The sequence below is a fragment of the Opisthocomus hoazin genome, chromosome W (assembly GCF_030867145.1).
Source record: "Opisthocomus hoazin isolate bOpiHoa1 chromosome W, bOpiHoa1.hap1, whole genome shotgun sequence".
In the NCBI taxonomy this organism is placed as follows: Eukaryota; Metazoa; Chordata; class Aves; order Opisthocomiformes; family Opisthocomidae; genus Opisthocomus; species Opisthocomus hoazin.
Genome location: NC_134453.1, coordinates 26,450,905 through 26,468,087, shown reverse-complemented (window position 1 = coordinate 26,468,087; position 17,183 = coordinate 26,450,905). Strand labels below are relative to the sequence as shown.

The window sequence follows — 17,183 nt, the reverse complement described above, 5'->3', positions numbered from 1 at the left end:
GAACAAATTAAACAGGAGATCGTTCATGCCGTAGCCCTTGGTCCAGTCCGGTCAGGGCAAGATGTTAAAAACGTGCTCTACACCGCAGCCGGGGAGAATGGCCCAACCTGGAGTCTCTGGCAGAAAGCACCAGGGGAGACTCGAGGTCGACCCCTGGGGTTCTGGAGCCGGGGATACAAAGGATCCAAGGCCCACTATACTCCCACGGAAAAAGAGATTGTGGCAGCATATGAAGGTGTTCGAGCTGCTTCAGAAGTGGTCGGCACTGAAGCACAGCTCCTCCCAGCACCACGATTGCCGGTCCTGGGCTGGATGTTCAAAGAGAGGGTCCCCTCTATGCATCATGCCACCGATGCTAGGTGGAGTAAGTGGGTCGCGCTGATCACACAGCGCACCCGAATGGGAAACCCCAGTCGCCCAGGAATTCTGGAGGTAATCATGGACTGGCCAGAAGGCAAATATTTTGGAGCATCGCCAGAGGAGGAGGTGACACGTGCTGAAGAGGCCCCACTGTATAACCAGCTGCCAGAAGAGAAGAAGCAGTATGCCCTGTTCACGGATGGGTCCTGTCGCATTGTGGGGAAGCAGCGGAGGTGGAAGGCTGCTGTATGGAGCCCTACACAACAAGTCGCGGAAACTGCCGAGGGAGAAGGTGAGTCCAGCCAGTTTGCAGAGGTGAAAGCCATCCAGCTGGCTTTAGACATTGCCAGTCGAGAGAAGTGGCCAGTGCTCTATCTTTACACCGACTCCTGGATGGTGGCTGATGCCTTGTGGGGGTGGCTGCAGCAATGGAAGAAGAACAACTGGCAGCGCAGAGGCAAACCTATCTGGGCTGCCCCATTGTGGCAAGATATTGCTGCCCGTCTGGAGCAGTTGGTTGTAAAAGTCCGTCACGTGGACGCCCACGTCCCTAAGAGTCGGGCCACTGAAGAACATCAAAACAACCACCAGGTGGATCAGGCTGCCAAGATTGAAGTAGCTCAGGTGGATCTGGACTGGCAACATAAGGGTGAACTGTTTATAGCTTGGTGGGCCCATGACACCTCGGGCCACCAAGGAAGAGATGTGACATACAGATGGGCTCGTGACCGAGGGGTGGACTTGACCATGGACACTATCGCACAGGTTATCCATGAATGTGAGACATGCGCTGCAATCAAGCAAGCCAAGCGGGTAAAGCCTCAGTGGTATGGAGGACGATGGCTAAAATATAAATACGGGGAGGCTTGGCAGATTGACTACATCACACTGCCACAAACCCGCCAAGGCAAGTGCTATGTGCTCACAATGGTGCAGGCTACCACCTACCCTGTGCCCCATGCCACCGCCCGGAATACCATCCTGGGCCTTGAAAAACAAGTCCTGTGGTGACATGGCACTCCCGAAAGAATCGAGTCGGACAACGGGACTCACTTTCGCAACAGCCTCATAGACACCTGGGCCAAAGAACATGGTATTGAGTGGGTGTATCACATCCCCTACCATGCACCAGACTCTGGAAAGATCGAACGGTATAATGGTCTGCTAAAAACCACTTTGAGGGCAATGTGGGGTGGGACTTTCAAAAACTGGGATACCCATTTAGCAAAGGCCACCTGGTTGGTTAACAACAGAGGGTCCACCAACCGGGCTGGTCCTGCCCAGTCAAAACCTCAGCACCCTGTAGAAGGGGATAAAGTCCCCGTAGTGCACATGCAGAACATGTTAGGGAAGACGGTTTGGGTTAGTCCTGCCTCGGGCAAAGGCAAGCCCGTCCGGGGGATTGCTTTTGCTCAAGGACCTGGGTGCACCTGGTGGATAATGCGGAAGGATGGGGAAGTCCGATGTGTACCTCATGGGGATTTAATTTTGGGGGAGAATAGTCCATAAATAATTTGTATAAAGTTAATTGTTAAATAACCCTGTCACTGTCTGTTATCACTGTTACAATTGTTATATTTTGTACCAGTAGTAGCATAGTAAGAATCGTCCAGATTAAAGAAGGATGGACTTTTTCGATGAAAACCTAGCAGAGCACAGCAATGATGGGACTGGACCTGGTTTTTCAACAACTGGCACCCAGCAACTTCATCAAGATCAACATCTCCTGCAGACTGTGGGCACGGGCCGCACCAGATGCATCAGCCTTGAGCTCCGGATGCAGCAAGTGACCGCCCATCACCACACATCACCACTCCTGCCACGGAAGACCATTACGACAGATGGAGCCTGAAGTCATGGATTAAATGAACTCAATGGACACTTTAGAGTGATGATCCATAGACTAAGGGAATGATATCTGGAGACAGGAGAAGTGGTGGTGATCAACTGGACAATGGGGGACCTGTGCATGACGTAGATGGTATGGAATAAGGGGTGGATAATGTCCTGGGTTCGGCCAGGACAGGGTTAATTTTCACCGGACTCCAGGAAGGGGCACAGCCTGGGGGTGGGGGCTGACCCCACCTGGCCAAACAGAGCCCGGTATTCCATACCATGTGCTGTCATGCTGGGTTCCGGTGGGGAGGCGGCGCGGGGAAAAGGGACTCGCGGCTTGGGGGGGTGCGGCGCTGGTCCTGTTCGGGAGAGCGGCTGTCTGGGTCATGCGGTTCGTTGTTGTGTTTTCTCCTTATCTGTACCGTTGTTGTTGCTGTTCCCTCTGTTTGCTGTTCTGTTAAACTGCCCTTATCCCGACCCACCAGTTTCTGCCTGTTTCTTTTTCATTCTCCTCCGCACGCCGGCGGGGGGAGGGGCGGCCGCGTGGCGCTTTTGTTGCCGGCAGCAGCTGAAACCAAGACACCCCAAGTGGCGCAGGGGAACGTGGAACGGGGGTTATGGTCAGTTCATCACATGTTGTCTCTGCGGCTCCTTCCTCCTCAGGGGGAAGACTCCTCACACTCTTTCCCTGCTCAAAAGTGAAGGTTCCTCTCACGGAAGAGGAACAAACAACACAAACTTCTCCACAAACTTCTCCAATGTGAGTCCTTCCCACGGGCTGCAGCTCTTCACAAACTGCCCCAGCATGGGTCCCTTCCACGGGATGCAGTCCTTCAGGAACAGGCTGCTCCAGTATGGGTCCCCCACGGGGTCACAAGCCCTGCCAGCAAACCTGCTGCAGAGTGGTCTCCTCTCTCCACGGGTCCGCAGGTCCTGGCAGGAGCCTGCTCCAGCGCGGGGCTCCCCATGGGGTCACAGCCTCCTTCAGGCATCCACCTGCTCAGGCGTGGGGTCCCTTCCATGGTCTACAGGTGGATATCTGCTCCACCGTGGACCTTCATGGGCTGCAGGGGAACAACCTGTCTCACCATGATCTTCATCACGAGTTGCAAGGGAAGAGTCTCTGCTCTGGCATCTCGAGCACCTCCACCCCCCTCCTTCTTCACTGACCTTGGTGTCTGCAGAATTGTTTCTCTCGCATAGTCTCACTCCTCTCTCCTCAGTGCCATTTCACCGCTGAGTTTTTTCTTCCCTTTCTTAAATATGTTATCACAGAGGCGCTACCATCATTGCTGACTGGCTCAGGCTTGGGCAGCAGCGGGTCCATCTTAGAGCCGGCTGGCACTGGCTTTATCAGACATGGGGGAAGCGTCTCACAACTTTTCACAGAAGCCACCCCTATAGCCCCCTTGCCACGCAAACCCATAAAAGGTGGCAAGGGAACAAACATACCAGGAACCTCTTCTACTGGGCTCCAGTCACTCCAATACTTGTGGCCAACAAACTGTGCTACGTTAATGTAACAGCAAATCTTCACATAGTGTAATGTGCACTCCAAAGGCATATCTGATGTCCATTTCCAAGAAAGAATGATGTCTTCATGAGACAGTTTTGAGTAGTAAGTTACCTACAAATTTCCCCCCCCCCAAAAAACAAGAGACTTTAGGAACACCTGTTAGCAATGACATATAATCTCCCAGGTGTCAAGAGAAAGGCAAACTAAGTGAAGTAAATCATAAAATCCTGATTGATAGACGGTTGGAGTATCTGATTTAACTTTCAGTTGCGTTGTAAATTTACTTAGACAAAAGCCTAAGATGCTAAACAGCCCAGCAGTCAGGTAGACTGCCAGCCAGAAATACTAGAGGGCAGACATTTGAGTGAAAACAGGAAGTTCGCCAAGCATTTCAAATCACACAATCATAGAATCATTGAATCATTAAGTTTGGAAAAGACCTCTAAGATCATGAAGTCCAACTGTCAACCCAACACCACCAGGACTGCTAATCCATGCCCTGAAGTGCCGTATCTACAGGTTTTTTGAACACCTCCAGCGGTGGTGACTCCACCACTTCCTGGGGCAGCTTGTTCCAATGCCTGACCACTCGCTCAGTAAAGAAATTTTTCCTAATATCCAATCTGATCCTCCCCTGATGCAACTTGAGGCCATTGCCTCTTGTCCTATCACTAGTTACTTAGGAGAAGAGACCAATACCCTCCTGTTGCAGTTTGGCCGTGGCAGGCAACAAAGGGGGCAGGCAATAAAGGGTCACGCAGTCGCTCTACCGCCGCTCCCCTCACAGGGAGGGACGGGGGTGAAGAGAATGGAAAGAAAAAAGCAAAAACCTGTGGGTCGGGAAAAGGGAAGTTTAACAGAACAGCAAAGGAAGCGAACAGTAACAGCAACAATACAGATAAGGAGAATATACAAAACAAAACAGCGAAACAGACAGAGCAACTCTTACCACCAGGTGCCCTGCGGGCTCCCTAGCCGCGATTCACTTCCCCCCGGTCAGCTCCCCCCACCGGAACTCAGCATGAAGGCACATGGTATGGAATACCCTGCTCCGTTTGGCCAGGTGGAATCAGCCCGCCCAGATGTGTCCCCTCCTGGCTTCTGGTGAAAATTAACCCTTTCCTGGCCGAAACCAGGCCATTATCCATCCCTTATTCTATACTATCGATGTCATGCTCAGGTCCCCCATTTTCCAGTTCATCACCACCGCTTCTCCTGTCTTTAATACATACAAACAGATATCATTCCATTAGTTTATGGATCATCACTAAAGTGTCCATTGAGTTCATTTAATCCATGACTTTGGGCTCCATCTGTCATAACAGTCTTCCATGGCAGGAGAGGTGATGTGTGGTGACAGGCAGTCGCTTGGTGCATTCAGAGCTCACGGCTGATGTATCTGGTGCGGCCCGTGTCCACGGTCTGCGGGTTGAAGATGTTGATCTTGATGAAGTTGCTGGGTGACAGTTGTTGAAGCCAGGTTCAGTCCCATCACCGCTGTGCTCTGCTAGGTTTCATCCAAGTCCATCCTGCATTAGTCTGGGTGATTCTTACTGTGATGATACTACTGATATAACATAAAACAATTACAGTAGTGATAACAGTGACAGGGTTATTTAACATTTAACTTCATACAATTTCATTTAAGGACTATTCTCACCCAATATCAAATCCCCATGAGGTACACATCGGACTTCCCCATCCTTCCGCATTACCCTCCAGGTACATCCAGGTCCTTGAGCAAAAGCAATCCTGCAGATGAGCTTGCCTTTGCCTGAGGCAGGACTAACCCAGACTGTCTTCCCTAACATGCTCCGCATGTGCACTACGGGGACTTATCCCCTTCTACGGGGCGCTGAGGTTTTGATTGGGCAGGACCAGCCCGGTTGGTGGATCCTCTGGTGTTAACCAACCAGGTGGCCTTTGCTAAATGAGTATCCCAGTTTTTGAAAGTCCCACCCCACATTGCTCTCAAAGTGGTTTTTAGCAGCCCAGTGTACCTCTCGATCTTTCCAGAGTCTGGTGCATGGTAGGGGATGTGATACACCCACTCAATACCGTGTTCTTTGGCTCAGGTGTCTATGAGGCTGTTGCGAAAAGGACTTCTGTTGCCCACTCAAGTCTTTCTGGGGTGCCATATCACCATAGGACTTGCTTTTCCAGGCCCAGGATGAGATTCTGGGCGGTGGCACAGGGCACAGGGTAGGTTTCCAGCCATCCGGTGGTGGCCTCCACCATTGTGAGCACATAGCGCTTGCCTTGGCGGGTTTGTGGCAGTGTGATGTAGTCAATCTGCCAGGCCTCCCCGTATTTATATTTTAGCCATCGTCCTCCATACCACTGAGGCTTTACCCGCTTGGCTTGCTTGATTGCAGCGCATGTTTAACATTCATGGATAACCTGTGCAATAGTGTCCATGGTCAAGTCCACCCCTCGGTCACGAGCCCATCTATATGTTGCATGTCTTCCTTGATGGCCCGAGGTGTCATGGGCCCACCGAGCTATAAACAGTTCACCCTTATGTTGCCAGTCCAGATCCACCTGAGCTACTTCAATCTTGGCAGCCTGATCCACCTGGTGGTTGTTTTGATGTTCTTCAGTGGTCCGACTGTTAGGGACGTGGGTGTCCACGTGAAGGACTTTACAACCAACTGCTCCAGACGGGCAGCAATATCTTGCCACAATGGGGCAGCCCAGATCGGTTTGCCTCTGCGCTGCCAGTTGTTCTTCTTCCCTTGCTGCAGCCACCCCCACAAGGCATTGGACACCATCCAGGAGTCGGTGTAAAGATAGAGCACTGGCCACTTCTCTCGATCAGCAATGTCTAAAGCCAGCTGGATGGCTTTCACCTCTGCAAACTGGCTGGACTCACCTTCTCCCTCGGCAGTTTCCACGACTTGTCGTGTAGGGTTCCATACAGCAGCCTTCCACCTCCGCTGCTTCCCCACAATGCGACAGGACCCATCCGTGAACAGGGCATACTGCTTCTCATTTTCTTTCAGCTTGTTATACAGTGGGGCCTCTTCAGCACGTGTCACCTCCTCCTCTGGCGACACTCCAAAATCTTTGCCTTCTGGCCAGTCCATGATTACCTCCAGAATTCCTCGGTCACTGGGGTTTCCCATTCGGGCGCGCTGTGTGATCAGCGCGACCCACTTACTCCACGTAGCATCGGTGGCATGATGCGTAGAGGGGACCCTCTCTTTGAACATCCAGCCCGGGACTAGCAGTCCGGGTGCTAAGAGGAGCTATGCTTCAGTGCCGACCACTTCTGAAGCAGCTTGAACGCCTTCATATGCTGCCAGAATCTCTTTTTCCGTGGGAGTATAGTGGGCCTCCCATCCTTCGTATCCCCGACTCCAAAACCCCAGGGGTCGACCTCGAGTCTCCCCTGGTGCTTTCTGCCAGAGACTCCAGGTTGGGCCATTCTCCCCGGCTGCGGTGTAGAGCACGTTTTTAACATCTTGCCCTGACCGGACTGGACCAAAGGCTACGGCATGAAATATCTCCCATTTAATTTGTTCAAATGCTTCTTGTTGTTCAGGGCCCCATTAAATCTCATTCTTCTTCTGGGTCACGTGGTACAGAGGACTCACAATCTGGCTGTAATTTGGGATGTGCATCCTCCAAAAACCCACAACACCCAGGAAGGCCTGTGCTTCCTTTTTGCTGGTTGGTGGAGACATAGCTGCTATTTTGTTGATGACATCCATTGGGACTTCACGGCGCCCATCCTGCCATTTTATTCCCAAAAACTGGATCTCTTGCGCAGGTCCCTTGACTTTACTTCTTCGCTTAATGGCGAAACCGGCTTTCAGAAGGATCTGAACTATTTAATGCCCTTTCTCAAAAACTTCCTCTGCTGTGTCATCCCATATAATGATGTCATCGATGTACTGCAGATGTTCTGGAGCTTCACCTTTTTCCTGTGCAGTCTGGATTAGTCCATGGCAAATGGTGGGACTGTGTTTCCACCCCTGGGGCAGTCGATTCCTGGTGCACTGGATGCCCCTCCAGGTGAAAGTAAACTGTGGTCTGCACTCTGCTGCCAAAGGGATGGAGAAGAATGCATTAGCGATGTCAGTTGTAGCATACTACTTGGCTGCCTTTGACTCCAGCTGATATTGAAGTTCTAGCATGTCCGGCACGGCAGCACTCAGCGGTGGTGTGACTTCATTCAGACCACGGTAGTCTCCTATCAGTCTCCACTCTCCAGTAGATTTTCTCACTGGCCATATGGGATAATTAAAGGGTGAGCGAGTTTTGCTGATCACTCCTTGACTCTCCAGTTGACAGATCAGCTGATGAATGGGGATCAGGGAGTCTTGGTTGGTGCGATATTGCCATTGGTGTACTGTTGTGGTCGTGATTGGCACCTGTTGTTCTTCAATCCTCAGCAGCCTCACAGTGGAAGGATCCTCAGAAAGACCAGTCAAAATAGACAGCTGTTTAATTTCTTCCGTCTCCACAGCAGCTATGCCAAAAGCCCACCGATACCCCTTTGGGTCCTTGAAATACCCTCTCCTAAGATAGTCTATCCCAAGGATGCACAGAGCCTCGGGGCCAGTTACAATGGGGTGCTTCTGCCTCTCCTTCCCAGTGAGGCTCACTTCAGCCTCCAATACACTCAGCTCTTGCGACCCCCCCGTCACTCCAGAAATGCAAATGGACTCTGACCCTTTGAAATCTGATGGCATAAAAGTACACTGTGCACCAGTATCCACTAGAGCTTTATACTCTTGTGGATCTGACGAGCCAGGCTATTGAATCCACACCGTCCAATAAACACGGTTGTCCCTTTCCTCCACCCGGCTGGAGGCAGGGCCCCTCTAATCCTGGTCAGAGAATTTTCTACTCACTGTAATAATGACTTGGAGATCCCTTCAAGAAGATCATAATCAAGGTCAAACTGTTTATCTGGTCTGGAGAGCTGCCCACTGGAAACCGGAGTGGCATTTTTCCTAGAAGAATCCCGTTTGTGGAATTATTAGTAAAATTAAGGTTTTACATGTGAAAATTAAGGTTTATATGAAAAATTTAGCAGTGTTTACCCATTAAGGAAATGCATGAAATCAAAAGGAGCTCTGAGGATGGGACACAGCTGCAGCAGGCATGCGAGGAATCCACCAACACAGCAACTCCCTGCAATGTACCACAGAGAACGGAGCGGAGTGAAGACTCCGTGGCCATGCTCCGTGATGAGAAAGCGGGAAGAAATGGTCCTCTAGAACTGATAAGCAGCTCATCTGGCCCCCTGAGCCAACAGGTTTTTGAAACCTTGCCAAAGTGCTACCCTCTCGTGAACTTTGCTCATTTTAATATCATTTTAATACCAAAACACACCTCCATCCCGAAGGCTACCTGCCTCCGAGGTGCGACCACCCCTCTTCGAGTCTGCGCTCTCGATTTTTCGTAAACTATACCTTTAAATGTAAAGCGAGAGAATTTTACACCAATCATGATAAAAGGTATGTATGACTACAGTCACTCAAACTCCACCTTAAAGATAGAAAGGACATAAAAATAGCCAGGGAAATGGGGGATTTTCAGAGAAGAAGATCTTCGGAGGAAAAGAAGATAACACCGTGAGCAAGTCAAGGGAAACTCCACCTCAGACTGCCTCCGACAACCGGGATTGGCCGACGAGCTGAGCCTTGCTTCTCCCCACCTTGGTATACCTTGGTTGAGACTTAAACTAAGTGCTTTTCTTGGGAATAGTTACTCTCTGTTGTTTATAGCCAGGCTGCATTATTTATAACCTTTTCACACATTTTATATTTGCATGTGCTTTCTTGCAGACAGTCACTATCACCAGCAATTCAAAAAACCTGTATACCTGTTGCACATATAAAACTGCACTGTTTAAGTAGCCAGTTGTCACAGTTTCTCACTGAACGCGACCAAACACGGCCGTGCTAGTTCATGAGCACGACTGGACTGAAGGTGCAGACTGCTATTAGTGTACCCATAATCGTGGCATTTTAATATACATATTAAACGTGACTGGACTGGTAGTGGCAAATTGGACATCACTCAGAATTTAAACCTAGCTGCACCTAGCCTCTCACTCTGGTGAAGAGAGTTAGAATGTAAGGGGGTTTATTTTCTGCCAAATTAATGTGACAGAAGTAACCTGCAGATCCCTATCCAGCTAATGACAGGCAAACCCTGCTGAGCAATACCAACCAACTGCAGATATGGCACTACTCATTCTGTGGATCCACTCCTTGAATTTGCTTCTGTCTCTTCCACATTGTAAGCCTTCCCCTCATCAAACATAATTTTTGCTTTGATCTTGATTCACATTGGGGAATTGGTCCATTTCACAGGGTGCAGTCCTTCAGGAACAGACTGCTCCAGCAGGCTCCTGCCAGGACCTGCAGACCTGTGGAGAGAGGAGCCCACGCCTGAGCAGTTTCCTGGCAGGGCTTGTGACCCCTCTGGGAACCCATGCTGGAGCAGCCTGTTCCTGAAGGACTGCACCCTGTGGAAGGGACGCACTCTGGGCCATGTCATGAAGAGTTGCACCCCATGGGAGGGACCCACGCTGGGGCAGTTTGTGAAGAGCTGCAGCCCCTGGGAAGGACTCACGTTGGAGAAGTTTGTGGAGAACTGTCTCCCGTGAGAGGAACCTTCACACTGGAACAGGGGAAAAGTGTGAGGGGTCTTCCCCCTGAGGAGGAAGGAGCTGCAGAGACAACTGTGATGAACTGACCATAACCCCCATTCCCTGTCCGCCTGCGCCGCTCAGGGGGAGGAGGTAGAGAAACAGGATTGAAGCTGAGCCCGGGAAGAAGGGAGTTGTGGGGGGAAGGTGTTTTAAGATCTGGTTTTATTTCTCACTATCCTCCTCTGATTTGACTGGTGATGAATTAAACTCCCTTTTTTCCCAAGTTCAGTCCGTTTTGCCCGTGACAGTAGTTGGTGAGTGATCTCTCCCTGTCCTTATCTCGACCTTCGAGCCTTTCATCATATTTCCTCTCCCCTGTCCAGCTGAGGAGGGGAGTGATAGAGTTGTTTTGGTGGGCACCTGGCATTTATCCAGGCCAAAACAAAACAAATATAAATATCCCTTAAACGAATGTCTGGTCTAATTACCCTGCTACTTCTAATCTGCAGAAAATATGCTATCTATGCATCCTGTCTCATGAGATCTTCCCTGTAAAATTTCATAGCTGCTATATTTTACAATGAACCTTATCTGCATGTAGTACATATATGCAGGCCATTTATTTTGTTTCCTGCCTTATCTCTGGTTTCCAGAAAATTGAAGCTCAGATGCTGGAACACATGCTGTGCCTTTGTAGACTCAGTGCAGGATTTCGTCATTGATTTTAACAGCAGCAGGGCCATATCTTTCAACATTAATTTTTTGGACAGTCGTTTAAGTCTCTCCTGATAGTAGGCTAGTTTGAGTTTATCTTAGTTTATCTCAGTGCTTAGTATTACTTAGGGAATAACATATCTGTGTTGGTCAAAAAGCAGATTCTTTTACCCGGTGTGCAGTAAGCCAATTCTCACACACTCAGGAGAGACAGTGTTTTATTCAGGCCTGGGTGCTTGGTGGACTTTCCACAAATCAAGCACACACAATGCCGACCCCTTCGTTACATTTATACATTAAATTCATGCATATTCTACCTATCTAATACATATTCATTCTGAACTACATGCACTGTGCAACTACGTGGTGTCATTCTTCTTGGCTCCTTTTCAGACCCCTCTGCGCACATCTCCCTCCTTTTCGGGGGTCTTTGGTGGTCTTTCCGCATGAAGTACCCTAACTCCTTTTATCCATATATGGTCACATGTCACATAAGGACAACTTAAGGCTACTTTCTCTTGCCAACTTTCCTTTGTTCCTTCAAGAAGGAGAACTTGTCTTTGATTAATTGGATCATCTAGATGGCCAAGATATTCTGTCTCTATGCCTAGGTTAAATGTTAACATGATTCTGGTCATGCAATACTTGATCAAAGGGATGCTACTTACACACAAACAATACCCCTTCTTTCCAAGGGAAGAACTTGTTCTATTACAGGACCTGCATTTCTGCCTGGCTGTATTTGGGATGATGGCTGTTCAGTATTGCCATCAGTCTCTACAATTTTTTGGTGTTTTGCTATATAATAATTTTCCCTGAGAACTTTTAATGTTCCATTTGGTGTTAAATTATTATGATGATACCTTTAACTGCGGAGGAAAAAAAATTTTAACTTGAGAAAATTTATTGACAGCTTTCTTCTATTATGTTTAATACCTATGTTTTTAATGGTTTCATGGTTTCATCTAGTATCCTCTCCTTACAGTTTCCCTAAATGTTTTGTCTAAGATGACTTTTTAACCTTTTCTTTTTAGCCATCTAGGCATGTGGAACACAAAAATAGGCATGAAAAGTATGGCCACTGGTCCTCAATTCATAAATTATTTTTTTTTTAAAACAAATTCTGCTGGTTCTGAGAGTAATAATATCTGTTCCCTAGAGTCTACCTGTTCCTCTTCCATTTCCCCTCCTTCCCCCCACTCCATACTCTTCCAAAAGGTCATGGCTATGAGAAGTCTTTAGTATACAGGTTTCCAGGCATGTAACTCATAATACATCTGCTAGAACAGCATTGTCATGATTCCAAATAGAGAACAGCCTTCTCCTCCAAATTAAATGTGATTGGCCTGTTTCTTTTCCAAAATGCTAGGTAATTTTCAAAGGAAATTTTTTTTTGACCAAATGTTGCCTAGTGTGACGGGATTAGTCTAGAAGTAAATCCAGCAATCTGTCACGTGACCCTTATTTTAAATCTTACCTCAAAACTGATAGTTTGTCCCCTCTATACTGTCTTCCTTCATTATTAAAAAAGTTTTTAATATAAGATCTATGCAAGATTTATGCTAATCTAGTCAAACTTTAGTGTAATATGAACCCAGGGCTTTAATCTGGGAACACTTGTGTTGAGCCCGTATTTAGAATTTTTTTAGGAATACATCCAATCTCATTTTTGATTTTGATTAGTTCACTCCATCCTTGAAGAGCAAGAATTGCCAATGCTTAATTAGCTTTACTTTCACAATATGCACTTTTCAGTGCAGGTCTACCACATGTCATTGACTTTCATATTTCATATATTGCGGGCTATGTTTAAAACCTTTCTCTGTGTAGGTAATTGAGAACTGTGATCAAGTAACCTCATTAAACTAAATAGTTGCGTTGTTTTAAGCTTTGCAACAACAGACTATCTCCCAGACCCAAACTACTCTAAGTAACCATTTGATTTTGTGTATAAATCAACTTTGTACTGGATTAAACAATTTCCATTGCTAATGAATGGCTAGTTTTTCGCTTGCATTGTTGGATAGAGTGCTTTTGTAAGAATTTCTTTACTTTGAGGGTGACAGAGCACTGGAACGGGCTGCCCAGAGGTCTTGTGTAGTCTTCTTCTCTGGAGATATTCAAAACCCACCTGGACGAGGTCATGTGCAGCCTGCTCTAGGTGAACCTGCTTTAGCAGGGGGATTAGACTAGACAATCTCCAGAGGTCCCTTCCAACATCTACCATCCTGTGATTCTGTGATACCTCTACTCCAATCCTGGCTACAGGCATTGTAGCTGCTCCAACCAAAAATTTAGAACTCAAGGGTGAAGATGAACCAGGGTGGTCACAAGAGCAGGAGGAAGAATAAGAAGTAAACACCTGATCTCTGGCTGAGCTGCAAGATATATGAAAATATTATTTCAGCTGTCATCCAGATGAGAATATTGCCACCTGGCTGCTCCAGTGCTGGGATAACAGGGCCAGTCGCTTGGAATTAGAGGACAGGGAAGCCAAGCAGCTGGGATCCCTGTCTAGGGAAGGGGGCATTGACAAGTTGCTTGGAAGAGTGTCGTGCTTTAGCCCTGGCTGGCAACAATGGGCCACGCAGCCACTCTATCGCCCCTCCCCCAACTGGGGTGGGGAGGAGAATGGGAAGAAAAAAAAGGCAAAACCTGTGGGTCGGGATAAGGAGAGTTTAACAGAACAGCAAAGAAAGTGAACAGTAACAACAACAATACTGAAAAGAAGAACATTAAAAAACCCCAAGGGAATACACAGAGCAACTCTCTCTCACTGCCTGATGCTCAGCAGGCTCCGAGCAATGATTAACCTCCCCCCAGCCAGCTCCCCCACCCAAAACTGAGTATGATGTCACATGATATCAAATACCCTGTTAGCTTGGCCACTTTGGGTCAGACATCCTGTCTGTGCCCCCTCCTGGCTTCTTGTGAAAAAATTAACCCTATCCCAGCTGAACCCAGGACAAAGAGGAACACAAGTCCTCAGCCTTTGGAGGAGACTTCTGTCAGCCATGAAGGACAGGTATCCCTTCAAGGAAGATATTACATGCCACTGAGTCAAGTGGACCACCATGCAGAGAGGGATCCAGTACATGAGGGAATTAGCTATGTGGGAGCCGATTTATTATAACCTGGACAACCCGCAGTTTGTCACATCCAGGTGAGGTCTAATGCGTATGACCCATATGGCAGAAGTCCTCGTCGTACGCCAACTCTTTGGCAACAATGACTTGGAAAGAAGAAGAGGCACCAATGGTGAAAGAAGTGGCTGGCCAATTCTGGCAATACAAAGACAATGTCTCTTCTTCCCTACGGGCTTGCATCTTAGTTGTGGAAAGGCTGTCTGAAAAATCCGAAAACCTGTTCAAAAAACTGTTTGAAAAATTGGGTAGGTCCCATTCCCCACCTGTATGGACCAGTGTCCCACATATTAGGAGGAAGCATGCCCCTGCTCAAAAGAGACAGTACACACCACGAGGCACCCTGTCTTTTTATTTGCGTGGCCATGGAGAGGACATGATGAGGTGGGATGGAAAAACTACCCCGGCGCTAATGGCACGAGTATGTGAGTTGCAAGGGAAAGCAATCAGAAATGAGGGCTGTCCCAGTGTTACGGATTGGCTGCAGCCGGCAACAAAAGCACCATGCAGCTGCTTCTCCCCCAGCCGGGGTGCGGTGGAGAATGGAAAGAAACAGGCAGAAAACTGGTGGGTCGGGATAAGGGCAGTTTAACAGAACAGCAAACAAAAGGAACAGAAACAACAACGATATAGATGAGGAGAATACACAACACAAACTGCACAACCCAGAGAGCCGTTCTCCTGGACCGCACCACCGCCGTGCGCTCCCGAGCCGTGAGTGAGCTCCCGCCGCTCAGCTCCCCCCCACCGGAACCCAGCATGACAGCACATGGTGTGGAATACCCTGCTCTGTTTGGCCAGGTGGGGTCAGCCAGCCTGGCTGTGCCCCTTCCTGGATTCCGGTGAAAATTAACCCTGTCCTGGCCGAACCCAGGACATTATCCACCCCTTATTCCATACCATCTACGTCATGCCCAGGTCCCCCATTGTCCAGCTGATCACCACCACTTCTCCTGTCTCCAGATATCATTCCCTTAGTCTATGGATCATCACTCTAAAGTGTCCATTGAGTTCATTTAATCCATGACTTCGGGCTCCATCTGTCGTAATGGTCTTCTGTGGCAGGAGTGGTGATGTGTGGTGATGGGCGGTCGCTTGCTGCATCTGGAGCTCACGGCTGAGGTTATCTGGTGCGGCCCATGCCCGGAGTCTGCAGGAGATGTTGATCTTGATGAAGTTGCTGGGTGCCAGTTGTTGAAAACCAGGTCCAGTCCCATCATCGCTGTGCTATGCTAGGTTTCATCAAAAAGTCCATCCTTCTTTAATCTGGATGATTCTTACTATGATACTACTGGTACAACACATAACAATTATAACAGTGATAGAGAGTGACAGGGTTATTTAACAATTAACTTCATACAATTTATTTATGGACTATTCTCGCCCAAAATCAAATCCCCATGAGGTACACATCAGACTTCCCCATCCTTCCACATTACCCTCCAGGTACACCCAGGTCCTTGAGCAAAAGCAATCCCGCGGATGGGCTTGCCTTTGCCTGAGGCAGGACTAACCCAGACTGTCTTCCCTAACATGCTCCGCATGTGCACTACGGGGACTTATCCCCTTCTACGGGGCGCTGAGGTTTTGACTGGGCAGGACCAGCCAGAGGTGGATCCTCTGGTGTTAACCAACCAGGTGGCCTTTCTAAATGAGTATCCCAATTTTTGAAAGTCCCACTGCCCATTGTTCTCAAAGTGGTTTTTAGCAGCCCATTGGAGCTTTCAGTCTTTCCAGAGTCTGGTGCATGGTAGGGGATGTGATACACCCACTCAATACCATGTTCTTTGGCCCAGGTGTCTATGAGGCTGTTGTGAAAGTGAGTCCCGTTGTCCGACTCAGTTCTTTCGGGAGTGCCATGTCACCACAGGACTTGTTTTTCCAGGCCCAGGATGGTATTCCGGGCAGTGGCATGGGGCACAGGGTAGGTTTCCAGCCATCCGGTGGTGGCCTCCAGCATTGTGAGCACATAGCGCTTGCCTTGGCGGGTTTGTGGCAGTGTGATGTAGCCAATCTGCCAGGCCTCCCCATATTTATATTTTAGCCATCGTCCTCCATACTACTGAGGCTTTACCCCCTTGGCTTGCTTGATTGCAGCGCATGTTTCACATTCATGGATAACCTGTGCAATGGTATCCATGGTCAAGTCCACCCCTCGGTCACGAGCACATCTGTAAGTTGCATGTCTTCCTTGGTGTGAGGTGTCATGGGCCCACCGAGCTATAAAGAGTTCACCCTTATGTTGCCAGTCCAGATCCACCTGAGCCACTTCAATCTTGGCAGCCTGATCCACCTGGTGGTTGTTTTGATGTTCCTCAGTGGCCCAACTCTTAGGGACATGGGCGTGCATATGACGGACCTTTTACAACCAACTGCTCCAGACGGGCAGCAATATCTTGCCACAATGAGGCAGCCCAGATGGGTTTGCCTCTGCGCTGCCAGTTGTTCTTCTTCCCTTGCTGCAGCCACCCCCACAAGGCATTGGCCACCATCCAGGAGTCGGTGTAAAGATAGAGCACTGGCCACTTCTCTCGATCAGCAATGTCTAAAGCCAGCTGGATGGCTTTCACCTCTGCAAAATGACTCCATTTACCTTCTCCTTCAGTGGCTTCTGCAACTCGTTTTGTAGGACTCCATACGGGAGCCTTCCTCCTTTGATGCTTTCCTTCAGTGGGACAGGATCCATACATTAACAGGGCATACTGTCAGTTTAGTATATTGTGGGGCCTCTTCAACACGCTTCACCTCCTCCTCTGGCAATACTCCAAAATCTTTGCCTTCTGGCACTAAATTCTGTTCTGCCTCATATATCATCGATAAAGTTGTCATCTAAGGCTTCCCTTTTTGACTTTTGTCCCTGGAGATCATGACTGGCCTCGAAGGAACTTAGTTTGGCTTTTACAAATACTGGTATTTTTGAAGTAATGAAGATGAGTGGGTGGAATGAAAACAAAATACCACAGAGCTCTTTTTCAAAAAATTTTTCTAATGACAGCTGGATTTT

At 48.5% G+C, this 17,183-nt stretch overlaps 1 pseudogene; it reads right to left on the bottom strand.

The window, feature by feature from the left end:
- Positions 1 to 16,865, bottom strand: part of LOC142365473 (leukemia inhibitory factor receptor-like) — a 40,457-nt pseudogene extending 23,592 nt beyond the window's left edge.
- Between the last annotated feature and the right edge of the window lie 318 nt (positions 16,866 to 17,183).